The following is a 21,281-nucleotide window of genomic DNA, read 5'->3' as shown; positions in this document are numbered from 1 at the left end:
TGGAGAGTCTGAGTGGATTGGACAGGTGGCTACACAGGAAGAACATTTGGAACTTAGTGACAGCAGCCAGAGGTCCAAGATGGACCCAAGGACCTTTGATTGACAGACTTAGAGACGGCAGCTCTGCATCTGTGCGACCACACCACCATATAATTATATTTTGCCAAAACATAATCAAAACTGTTTGTGCTCCACAACCGGCAACATCAACTATGATGTCAGCAGAGAATACATACTTCTAAGAAAAGCCAATTCCATAACTCATTTCACCAGTCTAGTTTTAAACACAAAGTAAAATATAGTGGCTAGAGAACTATTGTGTAGTCAACACTGTGTCACTGTGTGTTTAACATGATCCTGGGAAATTGTAAACAGTGCTGAAAGCTTTGGTACGATCATTACAGGGAAATTTAATTTGTAACTAGAAGCCTGTGTTCATAATTCCCAGATATGCAGACAGCCCAGAGGAAGTCATACTGGAACCACATTACAGATCATATTAATAATTTTACTCTGTGCGTGTGTGTGTGTGTGTGTGTGTGTATATATATATATATATATATATATATATATATATATATATATATATATATATATATATAATACGTAATGTATATGCACATGTATGTGTCCGTGTGTGTAATACTCGCCTAAATAACCCAGCTTTATAGTGACATCAACCAACACATAGCCATGTCAACCCAACACATATCTTCCGTTTGACAATAGCTTCCTGATCAAACAGATGATGAAAAGTGACATCACCCTTAATGGAATATAATCTAATGAACGCTCTGAGAAACCATTTTCAGCACAGGATCAATAATGCAGCTTTTTGCACGACAAACAATGCAGACGCCGTAATTACCCGATGACACACGACACGGATGAGCTTTACACCAGACCGCTCAATAATGAATTCTATTAAATTTAAATATGAATGTTTTTTTTTTTAAATGTGTTGTGCGAGTTTATGAATCATATGTGGAAAATACATGTCAAAGGTAATCCTGATCCTTCTCTGTCCACACGAGTATGTGTGCTTTTATGGAGGGTCAGTTCCTGTCATCATGTTCAACAATACACAAAGACTTTCAAGGAAAGATAGGGTTGGTTACACATACATGCGCACTTACGCACACACACACGCGCACTCGCGCACACACACACACAGGACGTTACTAGCAGATTATGTGCTGCAAGTCGCAGTCTCCATCATTAGACTTGTTTGTCCAGTGCATTCCATGGACACTTGATGGGATTAAGATCTGGGGAATCAACAACCTTGACCTACTTAAAGCCCCATAAACAGCAGGCTGTGATGCACGGGGTGTTCGTGCATGAATGACCTTTCGATCATTTGCATTATTCTTTACAGTCGTTTTCGCTCCATTGGCTTTTCTGTGGGATGGGACCTGACAGGCTGGCCTTTGCTCCGCACAGGCATAAATAAATCTTGGGTGCCCACAACCCTGTCATTATTATTACAAATAATTGATAATCAGTGTTGATAGTATTGTCGATCGATGTACATTTCATAAACAGAACTTCTGCCATACAATATGAAACCTGATCAGATGATGATGGAAGGAAAGAAGAAACACCAATTTCACCAGATGAACCTTTAGCAGGAACGCACAATTCAACATGATGTAGCTTTGCTGCTATAGCTAAAGGGCTTTCAGTGAGTGTAGCTTATTCAAAATATATTTACTTTGTTGGATCAGAACTCGACAGAACATTTGGCTGTTTTGTGTCTAAAAATTGTTCCCATGCCTTCATCTCTTACATCTCTTTTTGTTTTATGTCATATGTCCATAAGGCAAGCCCCTCACTGCACTTCATCATTCCTTATATAAAAAGTACTTTCTATGTATCGCTGAAACACTTTTGTCTAACAGGAACACGCTAATGTGCTTCCTACTGTCTGTCTGTCTTAAGGTCTCCATATGACTTTATGACTTCTGTTCTTTTGATCTACAGGACGTAAGTGAGACAGAGCGACTGACCATAAGGGCTAATGAGCATTTTTTTAAATAGAGCTAGGCGTATCAAGGCGCGGCGACACGTTAAGCAATAATTCTTCCTTCAATTTATTTTTAAACTTAACACCCAACCAGGCCATTACTCAGTACAACACGTGTGGTCCCGCTCGGCATGTATTCTTTTGTGTTGCCTTACTTTATACAGTAATAAACAAGATATTATATTGTTGTAGTGGCATTAAAGCATGCTGCTTTAGACAAAACGTTCATAGTTTCCGGGACAACTCAATGCTGAAGGAGAGAAATGTTGGCAAACAAATACAAAATTAATTTGTATGTAGTTAAACTGTTTTTGGTAAAAAAATAAATAAATTATGCATAAATTCTTTTTAAATATTTAATATTTTACCGTGCATTTTAACAAGAACTCTTCATACTGCTTTTAATCACTGATTCCACACTCAAAAACTACGTGTCGATCCCAAAGCTTTCCTTATCCAGTCAACAAGACTTTATTTTAAATATATCTAGCTGGGAAAAAAATAAAAAATAAATAAATCAGGGCTTGCATTGCAGTTAGTTAATGTGTTTCATACTATGAGTAAATATCTAAAACATCACTAATAACAACCAGGCTAGCAGAACAATATTAATATAAAACATAATCTAGCATCAATTACAGGTAATCATTTTATAAATTTTTTATGTTCACGCTCCTCTTTAATGTTTGGCTCTCGACCTGGCGGAAACACTGGATGGATCTGGTTCCAAGCTTGTGTCATTGGAAAAAAGGGGGTTATCAGCAGGATAATAGCTCGGCTTAAAATATAATGACAGGGCACGGTGAGCCACATGTCTAAAATAAATCAGTAGGTCTGACAACAGGGTGCAGAGTGCAGAGATACTAAAGTCAGAGGTGTAGATAGTAGCACTGACCCTAACCTTCAGATCGGACAGGAGGACATCGCTCTCATTAAGATTTGTTCACTTATGTCAGAGATACTTTCACAAAAATAAGTGTTAAACGCAGAATCGAGAAGAGTAATTCGATCATTTACTCATTATCTCTATCGCTTTTCCTGTATACAGGGTTGCGAATGGGGGGGGGGGAGATGTTATGGTGGATTGCTGGAACCTATCCCAGGAGACTTATGTATGAGGAAGGGTACACCCTGGACAGGGTGTCAATCCATCACCGGGTGCAAACACCCTGACGAACTAAACATGCTGTTTAAGGAAAAAGGAAAATGAGAGAAAGAAATCGACCGGGAGAGAATGATTTTCATTATATAACATATATACACAATCTCAGAAGAGTGAGAATGAGAGAGACAAGATAGATAGAAACAGAAAATATGAAAGAGAAATAAAAACGGGGCTGTCAAGAGAAATAGAAGGAAGCGAGAATGAGAGACATGTAAAGATAAAATATTACAGAAAATAAAATTAAGAGATAAGAAAGAGAGAGAGAGGCCATGAAGGAGTGACTGTATAATCGCATCTATAACATAAATGAGACTGGAAATTAACTTGTTATTCGGGTCTTCCACAACATTAAATCTAACTATAAATCAGTACAAATCATGTCATGCACGTGCAGACACACAAACACACACACACACACACACACACACATACATATATGTATATATATATATATATATATATATATATATATATATATATATACAGTGGTGTGAAAAACTGTTTGACCCCTTCCTGATTTCTTATTCTTTTGCATGTTTGTCACACAAAATGTTTCTGATCATCAAACACATTTAACTATTAGTCAAAGATAACATAATTGAACACAAAATGCAGTTTTTAAATGATGGTTTTTATTATTTAGGGAGAAAAAAAATCCAAACCTACATGGCCCTGTGTGAAAAAGTAATTGCCCCCTGAACCTAATAGCTGGTTGGGCCACCCTAAGCAGCAATAACTGCAATCAAGCGTTTGCGATAACTTGCAACGAGTCTTTTACAGCACTCTGGAGGAATTTTGGCCCACTCATCTTTGCACAATTGTTGTAATTCAGCTTTATTTGAGGGTTTTCTAGCATGAACCGCCTTTTTAAGGTCATGCCACAACATCTCAATAGGATTCAGGTCAGGACTTTGACTAGGCCACTCCAAAGTCTTCATTTTGTTTTTCTTCAGCCATTCAGAGGTGGATTTGCTGGTGTGTTTTGGGGCATTGTCCTGCTGCAGCACCCAAGATCACTTCAGCTTGAGTTGACGAACAGATGGCCAGACATTCTCCTTCAGAATTTTTTGGTAGACAGTAGAATTCATGGTTCCATCTATCACAGCAAGTCTTCCAGGTCCTGAAGCAGCAAAACAACCCCAGACCATCACACTACCACCACCATATTTTACTACTGGTATGATGTTCTTTTTCTGAAATGCTGTGTTACTTTTACGCCAGATGTAACGGGACACGCACCTTCCAAAAAGTTCAACTTTTGTCTCGTCGGTCCACAAGGTATTTTTCCAAAAGTCTGGGCAATCATTGAGATGTTTTTTAGCAAAATTGAGACGAGCCTTAATGTTCTTCTTGCTTAAGTGGTTTGCGCTCTGGAAATCTGCCATGCAGGCCGTTTTTGCTCAGTCTCTTTCTTATGGTGGAGTCGTGAACACTGACCTTAATTGAGGCAAGTGAGGCCTGCAGTTCTTTAGATGTTGTCCTGGGGTCTTTTGTGGCCTATCGGATGAGTTGTCTCTGCGCTCTTGGGGTAATTTTGGTCGGCCGGCCACTCCTGGGAAGGTTCACCACTGTTCCATGTTTTTGCCATTTGTGGATAATGGCTCTTACTGTGGTTCGCTGGAGTCCCAAAGCTTTAGAAATGGCTTTATAACCTTTACCAGGCAATCACTTTTTCACACAGGGCCATGTAGGTTTGGATTTTTTTTCTCCCTAAATAATAAAAAACATCATTTAAAAACTGCATTTTGTGTTCAATTATGTTATCTTTGACTAATAGTTAAATGTGTTTGATGATCAGAAACATTTTGTGTGACAAACATGCAAAAGAATAAGAAATCAGGAAGGGGGCAAATAGTTTTTCACACCACTGTATACTTCATGTTCTCATGGAGGGGTCTAAAAAAAATCCAGAAATCACATTGTATGATTTTTTAACAATTTATTTGTGAATTACTGTGTGAAATAAGTATTTGATCACATGCTTATCAGATTTTAGCCAGATTTCTGACCCTCAAAGATGAGTTATTTTGCTTTTAAATAGTCCATATGCTTCTTACGGAGCCACTCCTTGGTTTTCCTGGCTGTGTGCTTTGGGTCATTGTCATGTTGGAAGACCCAGCCACGACCCATCTTTAATGCTCTGAATGAGGGAAACAGATTTTTCCCCAATATGTCACAATACATGGCCCGGTTCATCCTCTCCTTAATACAGTGCCGTCGTCCTGGTCCCTTTGTGCAGAAAAACACCCCCAGAGCATGATGCTTCCAGCCCCATGCTTCACTGTTAGTATGGTATTATGGGGTGATACTCATCATTCTTCTTCCAAACACGGCGAATGGAGTTAAGACCAAAAAGTTCCACTTTGGTCTCATCTGACCACAGGACTTTCTCCCATGACTCCTCTGGATCATCCAGATGGTCCCTGGCAAACTTCAGACGGGCCTGGACATGGGCTGACTTAAGCAGGGGAACCTCCCATGCGATGCAAGATTTTAAACCATGACGTCTTAGTGTATTACTGATAGTAGCCTGGAAAACGATGGTCCCAGCTCTCTTCACGGCATTGATCAGCTCCTCCCGTGTAGTTCTGGGCTGATTCTTCACCATTCTTAGCATTATTGATACCCCATGTATCTACTTAGACTTTGGCTGATTGTGGGGTGCACAGGTGTCTTTATGACAGGTAACGACCCCAAACAGGTGCTACTAATCTAGAGTCATGAGCAGCGTGTAGCTGGACTATTTAAAAGCAAAATAACTGGTCTTTGAGGGTCAGAAATCTGGCTGAATCTTGTGGACCCCTCCCTGATTTCTAAGTAAGAGAACTTGCAAAATCACAGAATGATCAAATACTTATTGACCTCACTGTGTGTATATATATATATATAAATAAATATATACACACTTATACACAGTGAGGTCAATATATATATATATATATATATATATATATATATATATATATATATACTTATATATATATATATAGAGAGAGAGAGAGAGAGAAAGTGTACGCACCCCATGATGCAATATCTCAGTCATATAGAATAAGAAGGTACAACTGGATTATAAATGAAGTAGTATCACGTGTCAGAGTTATCACTACTCGTTACAAATGTGTGCGTGCGTGTGTGTGTCTGTATGTGTGTGTGTGATGGACAACGAGACTAAAAAGCAGCAACGCAATGAAAAAACTGCAACAAGTGTGTGAGAGCAGAAAGTTATTCCTCTGAGGTACAGTTCACTCCCAGAATTCCCATCCTGTTTTTAGCAGAACCTTGCCGACTCCCCTGTCACTACAACGGAGCGTGTATCAAATACGTCATGCAAAAGACCGCAGGCAGAAGTGCATAATGATGGATGTGTTAAAAACAGTACTGGAACGCAATACTTATCTGTGTGTGTGTGTGTGAGAGAGAGAGAGAGAGAGAGAGAGAGAGAGAGAGAGAGAGAAAACACACACACACACACACACACACACACACACATGAGGGAAAAAAAAAAAACATCCACACACATTAAGAGTCGGAACTGCTATTGAGCATAAGCCTACACCCACGCATGTGCTGAATCCTGAACTACATCCTCAACCTTTTCCTACACACAGTATTCTCAGCGCCAGAGTGGTTCAGAGAGCGAGAGAGCGCTTTTAAAACTTCCTTCCAAAAGTTTACCACTGTAATTATTTTTCCCCCCACTTCGCATTTGCATTAATTACAGACGGGCGATTATCCGCCGTGTCAGTAGAACACCACCAAACCGAGGGAGGATTCGATTCAATTCAATTTGAATTTTTATAGCACTTAAATTTTTATAACAATGGTCACTGTCACAAAGCAGCTTTACAGAATCGACATCAGGGTGCCATTTAACCTCCTGACCTCTGGACTCTCCTGGTGTGTAAACTGTATTTCATTTCTCCTGACTGCTCGGTTTATTACTTCATTGATCATTCATTCAAAAAAATCTGACTTTTTGCCAAAGCATAACCCCCAATGTCCTTCATATGAGGATCGTATAAAGATATATGGACAATGTCTTTGGGAGCAAACGTCACATCCTTATAGGAGGACGTTCAGGTCTCAAGAGGTTAAGACTTGCATGATGCGAAGGGTTAAGACATGTGATTCCTTATAAGGATGGCCAAATAATATTTATGTCCATAGTTAATAAGTTCTTTTTCCTAATAATATGCAGGAACAAGAGCTAATATATTTTGAGTTTAACTATTTTGACTTGAATAAAACCCCTAGCAAGCAATGTGATGCTGCTTCATGCTTTTTTTTTTTTTATTAGTCCAATCAAACTTCAGAATAAGTGAAGACAGTGGAATCACCACTCTGGCAAAGTGTCTGACTGAGGATTTTGCCCTTTCCAGTATCGCATGGGGCAGGAGTGGGCGATGTGACAAAACGCTATCGTATCACAGTTAACGAAAGGATTTATACGATACAGGAAATGCATCATGACATCGCTTAAAAACTGCCATCAATTCTACAGTGTTCCTAAACAAAGAAATTATAATAGTGTTAATGTTCCATTTAATGTTTCTAAATAAACTGATTTGTATTTTAAATTAAAAAAGTTTAATACTTTGTCATTAATTTTTTTAATTAAAAATACATGTTCATTAAACAAAAATGATATATCGAGCAGAAATTCATGTTTACACTGTTTAGATGTGAATTAAACACAATTCCAAAAGAAAAAAATTATAAATTCAGCCCATGATTTTGTTTCTAATATCTTATCTACACCATCACAAGACTGCACAGTGTAAGCTCGGGTTCTGGCCGAGTCCACACTTACACTGTTCTTTTTTTTTTAAATGGGTTTTCAGTGTGCGAGAGATCAGCGCAGGATCAGTTATGACCGAGGCTTATTAACGTGAAAACCAGCCAAGGATTCCCTTCACGGGCTACCTGTTTATATCTGTGTATATAGTACATGAAAACCAAAGGAAACACAGATTACATTTTATAAATGAAGGAAATGATAAAAAAAGGAGAAAAGAAAATAGAAGAGGCAACAAATTAAACTTTGGGTACTAAACTTAACGTTAATTAGCTGCATTAATAATTATAATTATTAATTGGAAGGTCGTCACAAGGATAGTTAGAGACTTGCTCTATGTGTGTGTGTGTGTGTGTGTGTGTGTGTGTGTGTGTGTGTGTGTGTGTGTGTATTTTTGCCTCAGTAAATCTGCTGGATAATGACACACTTGTCTTTCTTCAAAGCCCTCAGCAAACAGCATACACACAAAGACAGGCGCCGAGCGACAACCTTATGACGCTCAGCTGTTTTCACACCTGCCTCACCTACCGCCGACCTTCCTGGCACCGTGTTTATAATAAACCTCACTGAACTCATACCCCGTGTGAACTTATAGATATGTTTGAAAGTCGTGCAAGATGGAAAAATTGGGTAAAAAACTTTAAAGTATAAAAACTTCAATTTGTCTAACAGTTGGTGCTGATTTAGGAGCAGGCTCTTCTACATGCGTCTAATTTATTTCCCATTAAGTGAAAGAGCATGGCTGATCATGGATCAGTGCAATTCTCCATAAACAGAGGGCTCTCTGTTTAGACCCATAATAGCGTGAGATCAATCACGCCAGACACAATAAAGCTGTGCTGGATTACTTTCACTACCCCAAATTCACTCTCTCTCTCTCTCTCTCTCTCTCTCTTGCACGCACACACACGATTGATCACTTTGGAGCAGTGAAGGGATTCCCAAGCAATAATAGTGCAGTTCTTGCCTCTGAAATGAAGTAAAATAAATAAATAAATAAGCAAGCAAACAAAACAGGATGCAGTTTGGACATAATCCCAAACACACGCTTCAGTGTAACTGAAATAAAACTGAGCGTCTGAAAAGAAACAGATGTTGCTCCCGAACGTCGAATTGCTGCTACCAGCTCTGTTCAAATTACGCTCCATTCAAGCGGTTTGGTTTAGATCTTCAATTCCTGACAAACCCTCGTTTAATATTCCCGCTTCTCACCTGTTCATGTCTCGCCAGGAGTCATTTCACAGACAGTTGCATTCTAAGCAACTCTAACCAGTCACAATGCAATCCAAACACTTTACTGCGACAAAAAGCACCCATGATTGAACTTGTGTAAGACTGTATTTAACTGTATTTTTTACAGGAAATGAACGAGAAACAAAAGGTTACTATGATGTAATCATGCATTCACATTTAATTTTAACTACTACAGTAAAATACACTACAAGAGCAGTTTCACAAGGGTCATATGATTGGTCTGCATCAAGCAAAGAAAACAACTAAGGAAAACAACAGCTGAAATGACAGGAATGGGTTAAGAACTGTCCAAAACCGTATTCACAAAGCTTCTTAGAATTCTCTCAGAGAGCTCCTATCTTAGTTTAAAAAGTCCTAGCTGGGAGTCCTAGACTAAAAGTGATTTAGGAAACTTCTCAGAGCAACTCCAAGTAAGGAAAGTACAAAAAAAACTTTATCTTAGTGAGGAGGTGTGGTTGACCCTGCTGCTAGGGATGACACAGCAATTCAAGGACTATGATTGGTTGATAAAAAAAATCTGTAAAAAGTATTTGTGAAAATAGAATATATGATAATAAAATAGACAGTGAAATCATAATGTTTGTATATAAAGAAATTGTATAATCATGAATTTAGGCTACTTCATGCAAAGTTTATGTTATAGGCTAAAAATCTTAAAGTTAATTAAAACAGCGAAATGTTGAAATGTGTCTACTTTTGAAGCAACCAATCCATTTCAGATTGATGGAAGTAAAATGGCTAGCTTTTTTCCAGTTTACATGATTGCAGGACTGTCTATTTAAGTTACACTTTTGGATGGTATGTAGCCAACACTCCAAGAGAGATGGAAGGGAGTAAAAGAACAAGAAAACCAAATTGGACAGAAGAGCAGTGTTTACTTTTGTTTAGTGTTTGGAGAATATTTCTATATCTCTTCTATAAAAACTCTTAAGCCTTTTAAAAGTCGTCCTCTCTACTCTTAACAACTTGGACCTAAAAACAGCTGCTAAGGTAAAAGATGTTTTGTAAATCATTTTCATCTTTACCAAGATTTTGTTCTAAATTCAAGGAAAAATTAAGACAATGTCATAATTCGAAGAATCTTTTTAGAATTTCAACACTAGAAGCAACTTTTAGGCTTAAGAAGCTTTGTGAATACGGGTCCAGAGCTATATTTAATAGTGAAAGTACTAACATTTTAACACATACAGTGTGATGAGAACTTACAGGATTGAGATTAAACAGCTGTGTTGTCCACTAGTTGGTGAGACTAATCAGAAAAATAGACTTCAGTTTGAGCATAAAGATCAGACTTTGGAGCAATGAAAAAAAATAGGTCATGTGATCTGATGAGTCCAGATTGAGCCTATTCCAGAGCGATGGGCGTGTCAGGGTAAGAAGTCCCTTCTCATGAAGCGATGCACCCATCATGCACAGCGTCCACTGTGCAAGCCTCTGGAGACAGCGTGATCTGGGGCTGCGGAGGTTTTTGGACATACATTTTGTACATTTACTGATTACTAGCTAGTGCACCTTTTTAAATAAATTACCTAAATAGATTTTAGGATTATTTATAGATTTTAGCTAGCTTTTTTACAGAAAAAAATAAGCACAATTTGTTTAACTTTCATCATGGCAGCTTTGGTATATGCCGAACATGATGTTGAGGACACCCTACCGTTTGGTCTATGGGAAGTTAAATTCTGAAGTGTGACCAAAGTGTCAGCTTGAGCACTATTTATTAATTGGCCATTTCTTTCCTGTAATCTTTCATTTTTAAAGAAATGCTGTGACCACATCTCAATACCAATTATATCGCATGGTATAGTTTTGGTTAGTGAAACATGAGGTCATGCTTCACACAATTTGTTTTTCATGTTGCCTTAATACTTATAGATAAAAATACTTTACCGATATTGTAGGTAGCTCTCAGGACCAGCAGCAATAAAAACATGCAAGAATAAACAATATAATAAAAGATAACAGCACTAAAATATAAATATAACCATACATATGAGTTATATGTACAGTGTGACTTAAATCTTGGTCCAAACAGGTATTGGCAAAAAGAAGAAAAGTATTGCACATCATAACAGTCCCACACAACAGTACGCATATTGGTTAATAAGTGTTTCTTCCCTCTGGGGAGGGTGTTGTATTTTTTGGTTCCGTGTGTATTCTGGTTAGCAAGATACAGGTGGATTTCTGTGGAAATATGATTGCAAACAGCAGGATAGATTCTGCAATAGAATTTTTAAATATACTGTATACACCCATCAACTATATTATAACAATGCAAATCATTATGCCCAATACTGTGTAGTTTCCCCCCAGTGCCACCGGGGTGGTTTTGGTCTCTCGGACGTGGCTCCACATGGCCTCTGGTGGAGTACAGTGTTGTCCGGCACTAGTACAATGGCAGTGGATACTTTGGGTGCTGTGGATTTTGGGGTGGACCGTCCGTGGATCAAGCTTGTTTGTCGTCCGCAACTCATTGGCATTTGATCGGATTAGGATGTGGGGAATTTGGAGGCCGTGTCAGCACTCTCGGGCCGTTTGACTGCAAAGCCCCATACACAGCAAGTTATGCTGAACTCGGCATTCTGGTGCCCTTCTTTCATGGCTAGTTTTGAGTATTTAGCGAGTTGTGCTGCACTGGCTTTTCTGTAAGATGGGCTGGCCTTCTGTTCCCATGGGCATGGGTGAGCCTTGGGTTCCTGTGATCATGTCACCAGTTTTCTGGTGTGTAATTGATAATCAGTGTTAATCTTATGGCTAAATGGTGTATGTAGCAAGTTATAATTGTTTTTGCTTTGATCCTCTAGTCAAAAAAATACTTCCTAGAAAGTTAGAGCAGCCACTACTTATGAAACAAAGTATACTTTACATACATTTCAAATACCTTCATATTCAATCCCTTCAATACAAAAATATTTCACCATTTGTCATGACATTTTAAAAGCAAAGTTTTTTTTATCTTACACACACACACACAGTTGTGTTTTGAACTGTTTCCGCTTTGTAAAGCAGATCTGGAAAGACAAACTGGATTCGATCCAACTTATTTTCATTTTTGTTAATGCTTGCATAAATTTCTTTTTACTACATTCTTCCTTCAGCCATGACGGCTCTCCACCCTAAACAAAAAGTCAAAACTACTCTACATCATATGGAAATGAAAGAGCTGCTATATGCAACGGTTCTGAACTGTGATACAGAACAGGAACTAAATCATATGCAAAATGTTATGCTTTACTTTGATAACAAGCTCTGAATAAATGTAAAGACAGTTATTTACCCAAGGACTGAGTTACTGTCACTGCCTCATGCTGTATTTCAGTTTCTTTACTCAGACTCAATCAGCAGTAAAGTAGGATGCGTCAGTCATTAATAAATGACTCATCATCTTTACCGTAAGTCATCAGTATATTGGTAATCCTTTACACTATGAACTCTGCCATGTTGAACCAACTACACATCATCATAGAGGGATAACTCCAAGAAGGAATTACCAGTTACAGAGTCTTTCAAAAGAATCTTTCTTATTAGAAAAAGCTATTTCAGTGCCGTCCTTGGAAGTTAGGGGCCTCCTAGCCAGCAGAAAGGTATGAGGTGTTATTCATTCCTAAATTCACATCTTCTGCTGCTAGGGTGTAAGAGGAATAAAACTCTTAAGGGTTTGCTTTTAATGGAAAGTAACTTGATTGCTTTCTCACATGACAGGTATGTTAATTAGTCTTCCTTAACATCATACTTGCAAAGATTTTCTTTGCAAAATTAAACCCGCAAAGCAAATCCTTACATGATGTATATCGCAGCAGATGGAGGTGGGTTTTAGTGAGACCCTAAAACAAGACCATCCCAGAAGTTGGAAACTTCGCGGTTCCCACTTGTGTCATTCTGTATTTCGCTCTTTCTTCCTATAGCTCTCCCTCTGTCGCTCTCTCTCTCTCCCCTTCACTCTCTCTCTCTCCCTCTTTCTCTCTCTCCAATTCCAGTGAGTTAAAGGTATGTGTACCCCTGAGACAAAAAAGAAGTGTAAATGCTTAACCAGCTAAAAATCTAACAAATTTTCTGTTTCGCTTTGGGCTCCAGACCAAAATAAATAAGCTTGCGAGCAACTTCGCCCTGCACCACCTGTTTTTTCTGAGTAGTGTGCAACTAAAATTGCTGTTAACCTACGCAAAACACCCATAATGCACTTTGTTATATTATATAGTGCCCTATATACAAGTGATGAGGATTTCAGTACAGTATACTGATAAATAAATACATTCATTAATCAATTACTTTTTTAATTAATTGATTAATATATTTAAAGAGGTTGTGGGTACAATAACAAAAAGAAAATGCTATAAATGGCTTCTGATTTCTTTAAAAATTCTGCTTCTCCAGCAGATAAAATAGGGAGCTATAAAGTAATGCCCAATATTAATATCTCTTAATATTCTTTTAGTTCCCCGAGGAGCATCACCTGAGGTAAAAAGGAATTTTCCAGAAAGCACTTGAGGGTCATTAATAGTTCCATCCTGTCTCCTTAAAGACAGATCTCAGAGTCTCCGCTTGTTTAGAAGATTAGACTGCACTGCTCTCAGATTCCCCAAGACTCAATATCTTAAATCCAGACTAGGCTTTAATTTTATTCCAGCCCTAAACATACCTGAAACAGGTAATGACTAGCTGCAGGGTGTAAATGGCCGTGCTAGCGTTGCGCTAGTGTTGTGCTCGGAGCTGGAGGGAGATAAATACAGATGTGAAGTGGCTGATGATCCCCAAGGACTGGATGGAGAATTGCTGCCCAAGCCTCATTCTCTCCAAAATACCCACTTCCTGTATGGTGGCTAAAAGGGAAATGCTAGTTTAGACAGAAGGCAGAACAGTTATTGGCAAACGCTCTATCACTACTTGGCTACTACGCACACGACTCAAAGCTGTTTGGATGTGGTGTATTGGCTGCAGTCAGACATTCTAGTGGATTTTGTTTATGAGAATAAAGCCTGGTTCTTGTGTGGGATACTAGGTTTCACATTCACAGAGATCACATATACAGTATACGCTAAAATGTGGGATTTGAAAAGAATATTAGTTTTCATACAGTCCTAAATCTGATACAGTATTGGTACTGGTTCGATATGAGCAAACAACAAAAAAAGAACCTAATAAATGTGAAAAAAAAAAAAACATGGAAGGGATCTGAACTGGATTTCTTCTGGGTTTGGGAGATATGGTTGTATTTTTATTAAGATAAGTTTAAGTTTTAGACTTTACACTTCATTATATGTGCAATGCAAGTGTAATGATTTTTTTACATTTTAATTTAAAAAATCATTACACTTGCATTGCACATATAATATATTTGTTGTTATTTGATCATTATTGTTACAGGATTTTATTTAAGTGTTTTTTTCTTTTCTACATCAACTCATGTTTTGAATGTTGTCGCATGTGTGGGTGATGTATAATTCTGTGAAATGTGTGATGTAGTTAGTTGGTAAAAACAAAACACTGAACTTCCATTTAATTAACAGAAATATGTTATGTACTGTCAATCATAAAGATGACTGTTCACATATCGAGACATTGCCTTAATTTACGCGTTAAAAATCCTCCGATCTGCCTTTTCATTTTTTAAATCTACTGTTTTTCTTATTCATATGGCAACGCAAACATCTCTAATTTATCCTCCATCAAGAGGGGGCTGGATTTCATTTTTTAAAAATGCTCCTTTCAGACTGTGCTCACAGGGACTAATTCTCTGTATCAACCTTTATGAACTCTCCCTCTTTCAAAGAAGCACTGATCTAATCCAGAGTATTGGTATCGGAGCAGACCTGTCCTCAGACACCGGCTTGTTATCGAGTTTCATAATATTCATTTATGTGCACAAGGACAGTGGTCAGAACGCTGTCAAATTCAAGCATTACAAAACAACTGAGGTTTTTCCACACTTCCAAGTTTACATATGCAGAAGTGCGAGTAGAAGTGTTTCAAAACCTCTTATTACAAAAGCAAATTCAGCTTGACATCACTGCAGCATCCCTTAACACATGATCCACTCATTTCCCAGCCGACGTGCTTGTGAGAAAATAAATGGCCTTGTGCTATTCGCCAAAGCGAGCATTTGAACAGGCAGTTTGCACATCTGTAGCTGGGGTTTCAAAGAATCTGATTATGTTAATGGACAAAACATTTAGATCTGTGTTTGAATTGGTTTAGGATGTATTATCGGTTTAATCTGAATAATGTATTGTTTGCAATGTAATGATGCATCATGATACAATGCAAAAAAAATGTGATGTGCAATAAGGTAACATCTGATAGTAGCATTTTATCAATTATGCATGTAATACAGCAGCGTGTTCAGGATGATGCAGAAGTCCCAATATTAAATTGGTTTAAGAAACAGACTGGATGCTAATCAATTCCACGTATTTTCATGGAAAAACCTGCATCATCTGGATTTGGGAAGCAACCAGTAACCTGGGATTGCAACAACCAACATGTGCTATACATTATATGGTTAAACATCTATGTTAAAAAAATCTAGCTTTCAAATGATAAATCTTCAACAGTGTCAAAGTGCCTAAGAAACTGTGGAAAACAGTCAGTTTAGCCAACTTTGGAGCGCTTTTTCTGCTTTTGTGCTAAAATTCTGTTGGACTTCTGCAATGTTGTTGGATTGCTACAACCGATTATTGTTTTTATATGATGGTGGATACTTCATCTTCACAGACACAATGTGCTTTGTTTCTTATTATTACATTACCTACGCACCATCTAAAAACCCAACGCGGCACTGCGGCTTAACCCAATTACACAATACATTTAGGTTTAGAGATGACCAAGAAGCTGCCATAAATCTGACCAATACACCTGTGATGATGCCTCTTGTAAATTTGGCATGTGACAAGTTAACACAAGCTGTCTCTTAACACACACCACTGCCATACTGGCGCTGACGCTTCACACAAGCAACAGGAGCATGCAGAGTATCGGGGTCAGGGTCGGGGCAGGAATTCAACAGGGCAGACAAAACGTTACTGCCGCATCCTTATTCATTTTTCCACCAACAAACAACTGCGATTATAAATGAAGGGCAATGTGATGGTATTAGACACAGCTTAAAAAGTCACACACTGAAAATTGCTACTCAGACAAATGCACAGATGTCAGTAATTAGTGATACGTGTTTATTGTTTGCTATACTAATCATATGAGGAATTATTTAGTAAATATGAATTATGCAGCCTATTAAGAACTGATTTTTAATCTGACATTGTTATTGTAATTTTATTATTACTATACTTGATTATTGTTTATAATAAAGTGATGAAATGGAGTTAATAAGGTTTATATGGTGATTGGATGATTTACAGAAAAGACGTCGCACACTTTGATCTTTTGACACTTTGATGTTTTCTAAGGAAGTTCTGATATTCGAAATTATCAGATAAATGTCTTATTTCATCCAGTTTGACTCACTTTGCTCTTACAGGTGAACACACCTGGCCTGTCTTGAGTGTTTTAACTTTAAAGCGGTTTAAACTAGTGCATAAATTAGTGCACTCACCTGACCCGAGTTAACGGACAAACAAGAAACCGTCTCCCTGTTCTTCTTCTCTTTCTTCTTCTTTTTCTTCTTCTTGCTCCTAAATCTCCTCCAGTTTTTATTTGTCACCTTGCAAACTATAACACTCCAGCTTGTTTGTTTGTTTGTCTTCTCCTTCTCTCTCTCTCTCTCTCTCACTCACTCAAACACCCGAAGACTCGGTTTACACTGTCCGAGCGCGAGCAGATCGCAAGCTGAGAAAAGAGAGCAAACGCGCTGTGGTTTCAGCGCGCGCGGAAACATACGGGCGCGCGCATGCACGCACACGCCGACGCGCGTACACGCAGTCAAGAGCCGTATCCTCACGCGCGCTCCCACGCGCAGTCCCTGTCGAAAATACAGTATAGAAAGAAGCGTTTTTTTTTTCTTCTCCCAATTAATAAATAGCAAAACACACATCAAAAGACACACAGAGACAGTGTGCATTATGGTTTTAAACATATATTAATCCTTTCGTGCATGATCAGGTATCTGTATTTACACATCATTATATATAATTATAATTCTCATTATTTTATCACTTTATCATTGTTTTTTTTTGTTTAAATGTATATTTTAATAGTAAATAGACCACCCAGTTGTGTAAATGTTTTGTATAATTGTTTACAATAATAAATAAATAAATAATTTAAAATATATATAATTTTGATTAGGTGTTGTTTGGGAACTTTGTATTAATATAGATAATTTCAGAGGTTAAATAAATATCTCTAATGTGGCTTGGCTTCTGGGGAGTGGGCAAGCTGGGGATTTTTGGAAATCTAAGCAACAATGACATATTCTGGTTTTTAAGAAAGTATGTGTGATATACACCAATCTGCCATAACATTAAGATGACATAACATTAACACATTGACATTATTAATTAGATAGATATATAGATAGATAGATAGATAGATAGATAGATAGATAGATAGATTACTTTATTCATACCAATTGTAAAATTGTATCATTACAGCAGCCGATTAACATTTTATACAACAAATAAGCAACAAATGGAATACATGGAACAAATGTAAACTATACTGTTTCTACTGTATGTACATGAACATTGTAGATTGTTTTACCAGTACACTCGTAACAAGAACACGGGCATGAAAGGCTCATAAAAGCACAACTCACTGAAAAAATATTGGCCATGATAGAAAGGCACCAGAACACCCAGTGCACCACAGCCCACTGGACACAATTCCAATCGCACCACATGGGATGCTCTACACAAACAAGTCCAATTCACAGAGGCCCCACCCAAAAACCCACAACACCCAAAGTATCCATTGCCAATGTCCTGGTATGACATACATGTGTTACATACATAACAATACTGTGTTGATAACCTTATAGTATGTATTAAAAGGACAAAAAATGGTTTAAAAGGTCTAAGCCACTGAATATAGTTTATCTGACACATCCATTATATTAGTTTTACTTTTCTGTATTTTATGCATAAAATACTGTATATGAGGACAGATCCATACCTAAGACAAAAGCAACAAGTCACAATTATTTTTAAATTAATTTAGAAGTGATTTATGTCTTATATGGTCCTAAAAACATAAGCATTCAAATGCATTAATGAAAAACTAAACTTTTTCTAATTCCTTATAATCTTCAGGGTTGAGGCTTTAAATTTTGGTTTAGATCTTCTTTTTTCAGTCCCAAGACATGCAGTGTGGTCTAAGTGGTGTAGTGAATGATTAAATGAGTAGGTGTGTGTGTCTGTGTGTGCCCTTGTGATGGGTTAGCATCTAATAGAGGTAATCTTCTGCTTCTGCCATGTTCTTTGGGATAACCTATAATACAGCCCTCGCCCTCATTACCTTACACAGTATAAGCACTATAGAGAATGATAATGATTTTTTTAATGCATACTTTAGAAACGTTCTATAATACAGGTTTTTGCCTGACATCCATTTTTACAAACCAAAGACAGGATCTAAAATAAAAAATTATGTAACCCACATTACACCCTACACTATGAGAAGGAAACCATATTGTATTTGGTCACTGCTGGGGTATACTCAATGTGTATTGTGCATCATACATTCTTTATTATGGTAAAGTGTTTAAGGTAGATTTCATTTACATTTTCAGGTACAAAGGTACAAAATGGGATGGTTCAGGTTCCAGGACGACGGTGTGCGAGGCAGAAATACAGTCCACATCACTCCATCCCAGGACAGAATACTTACATTATGAAATGAATGAAAAACAATTAATGTAATTTATGCAAAACACTGAAGCTAGAATAACCAGGAAACAGCACTGGCATTTGTACCAGCTATTAGCAGAAACAAATACTTGTTTTAACAAATTCTTGTGACTGAAGGGAACAGGGGAAACGTGCGTCTTTCACACCTTTAGTACTGTAGGTTCCTTTCTCCTGGGAGCTAAAGTCATAAAGTGTTATAATGGTAATAACCAGACATGAGGATCAGTGTTGTATCTTTCAAATGTGAAGAAATTACTGACATGTTTTTTTTTTTTTTTTACCATATAATAAAAAAAAGAAACGGTACTTTAAAAAGTTTTCAAAGAATAAATTTAATGTGCTAATGTTTTCATGTGAAAAGTAACTTTTATTACTGGTTGAACAATATTTTAGTTTTAAATTCTGTAGTATTAATAGAATTCAACTTAGCAGCAATTTATGCTAGAAATCTAAAATCAATGCCAGTTCAGCCTTTTTTAAGCAAACAAATATAGATAATGTTAGCAAAATAGCTAAATTTATCACAAAACGCTTTGCCAAATAAGGTATTTCCCAGTGAGATGAATGAGATGCATCTGAGATTTTTTAGCTAAATGCAACATTACATTTTACCTTATTATGTTGTACAGTTGATTGAAGATGCAAGGGACGTCCAATTCAAACCAGGACTTGTGATAAAATTTCTGGAAAATTAAAGCTAAAAAACGACTGACAGAAGACTTCAAGCACAGTAGACTAATGAGACTCTTAGCCGCAGTAAATTATTTAAAAGCTGCAAGGCCAATTGTCGTTCCTGTGAAAATTCAGCAAGTGGAACGTCTGATCTATGAAAATCGACGGGTAACGTGCCACCAACTTGCGGAAGAAACTCATCTGTCAGTGTGAACTGTACACACAATCGTTTACCCACACCACTTGCACCTTGCAGGAACTCACATGCATTTCCCCCATGTTTATACCATAAAAAAAAGAGTTCCTGGGAGGCCAGCATTTCAAACAAGAAGCAAGCAGTCCGAACATGACTCCTTAATGGCTAACTGAGAAAACTTTCTCCTTGATGTTATCCGAGCCCTGGTGAAGCGCTAGGAGAAGTGCATCAGTGTAGGAGCAGATTATATAAAGCGAGAGATAAAGGGAGTTTTTACTCCCAGAACTGTTCTCCTATTCCTGCTTTGACCTGAACGCCACTCATATTTGCATACATTTGTTAATATTTCACTGACAAATAGCTTTTACAGTAACCTCTGTGTTAGCTGGTGCCAGAGCAAGGAAATGTTGTTGCCATGTTTATTAAAGGATCACCTTAAGGTTATGTGGTGGTTTCTTTGCTATTGAAAACAATTAGAATTAATAAATATTTAGTAAAATACTTAATTGCTACTAAAGGATAAGTGTCTAATACAAGTCAAATACAATCTCTTTTTTTTTATAAACATATGTAAGACTGTAATAAAATATTATTTCATTATAAAACAAAATCTTTAAAAAAAATTTGCTTTATTTGAATCAAAGAAAACAGTTTAGACTATTCACTTTAGCAATTAAAGCATAATATAATTATAGCCCATTCATGCATTAATTTTTAAAAATTTATATCCTTAACTTCATAGCTTAAAATTGTTATACAAGTTGTTTTTTTTTTTTTGTTCAAACCTGACTACACAGATAGTACTTTAAGGTTCTCCCAAATAATCATTATACCAAAATAATCAAACTAAATTCCTATTTAATCTAAATAAAAGTTCATTTTAATACATCTGTCAATAACCAAATGTTCTTAGCACGCACAACATTATAACCAAATAATAATAGTAGTAGTAGTAGTAATAATAATAAATCATAACCTTACTGTAAAATAAATATATATTTCATTGATGACCTTTTGTGGCTTACACTTTTTCAAGGGTATAAATTATGTCCTTAATTAAAAAGTCAGCAGTCTTCCCATGCATGTACTAAACTACTTAACTAGATTGGGAAATACAGTAGACAGTGAATAGTAATTTATTTAAACTTGATATTAAATGTTCTAAAATTGAGAGGATACTGGAATTTATTTTATTTATTTTTTTACATATAATGAATCTAGAGTATATGAGCGTTTCACTCTTTAAATTAAATTCTGTTTTTTTTCCACATTTACATATTTTAGATAGATAGATGGATAAAACACACACCCACAGTTTGGACAGACCTTCTAATTTCAATGTCTTATCTGATCTTTATTTCTACACTGTAAAA

At 37.0% G+C, this 21,281-nt stretch overlaps 1 protein-coding gene across 4 annotated transcripts in view; it reads right to left on the bottom strand.

The window, feature by feature from the left end:
* Positions 1-17,073, bottom strand: part of adcy7 (adenylate cyclase 7) — a 78,530-nt gene extending 61,457 nt beyond the window's left edge. For 2 of the 4 annotated variants that reach the window (XM_053493513.1, XM_053493512.1), the window contains exon 1: positions 16,790-17,073. The gene's annotated coding sequence lies outside the window, so the exon portion shown is untranslated. Of the gene's footprint in view, positions 1-13,879; positions 14,061-16,789 lie in introns of all 4 variants that reach the window. The other 2 variants (XM_053493514.1, XM_053493515.1) reach the window with 2 other exon arrangements.
* Between the last annotated feature and the right edge of the window lie 4,208 nt (positions 17,074-21,281).

Source organism: Clarias gariepinus, chromosome 3, assembly GCF_024256425.1.
Source record: "Clarias gariepinus isolate MV-2021 ecotype Netherlands chromosome 3, CGAR_prim_01v2, whole genome shotgun sequence".
NCBI lineage: Eukaryota > Metazoa > Chordata > Actinopteri > Siluriformes > Clariidae > Clarias > Clarias gariepinus.
This window is presented reverse-complemented; position numbering and strand designations above follow the sequence as displayed.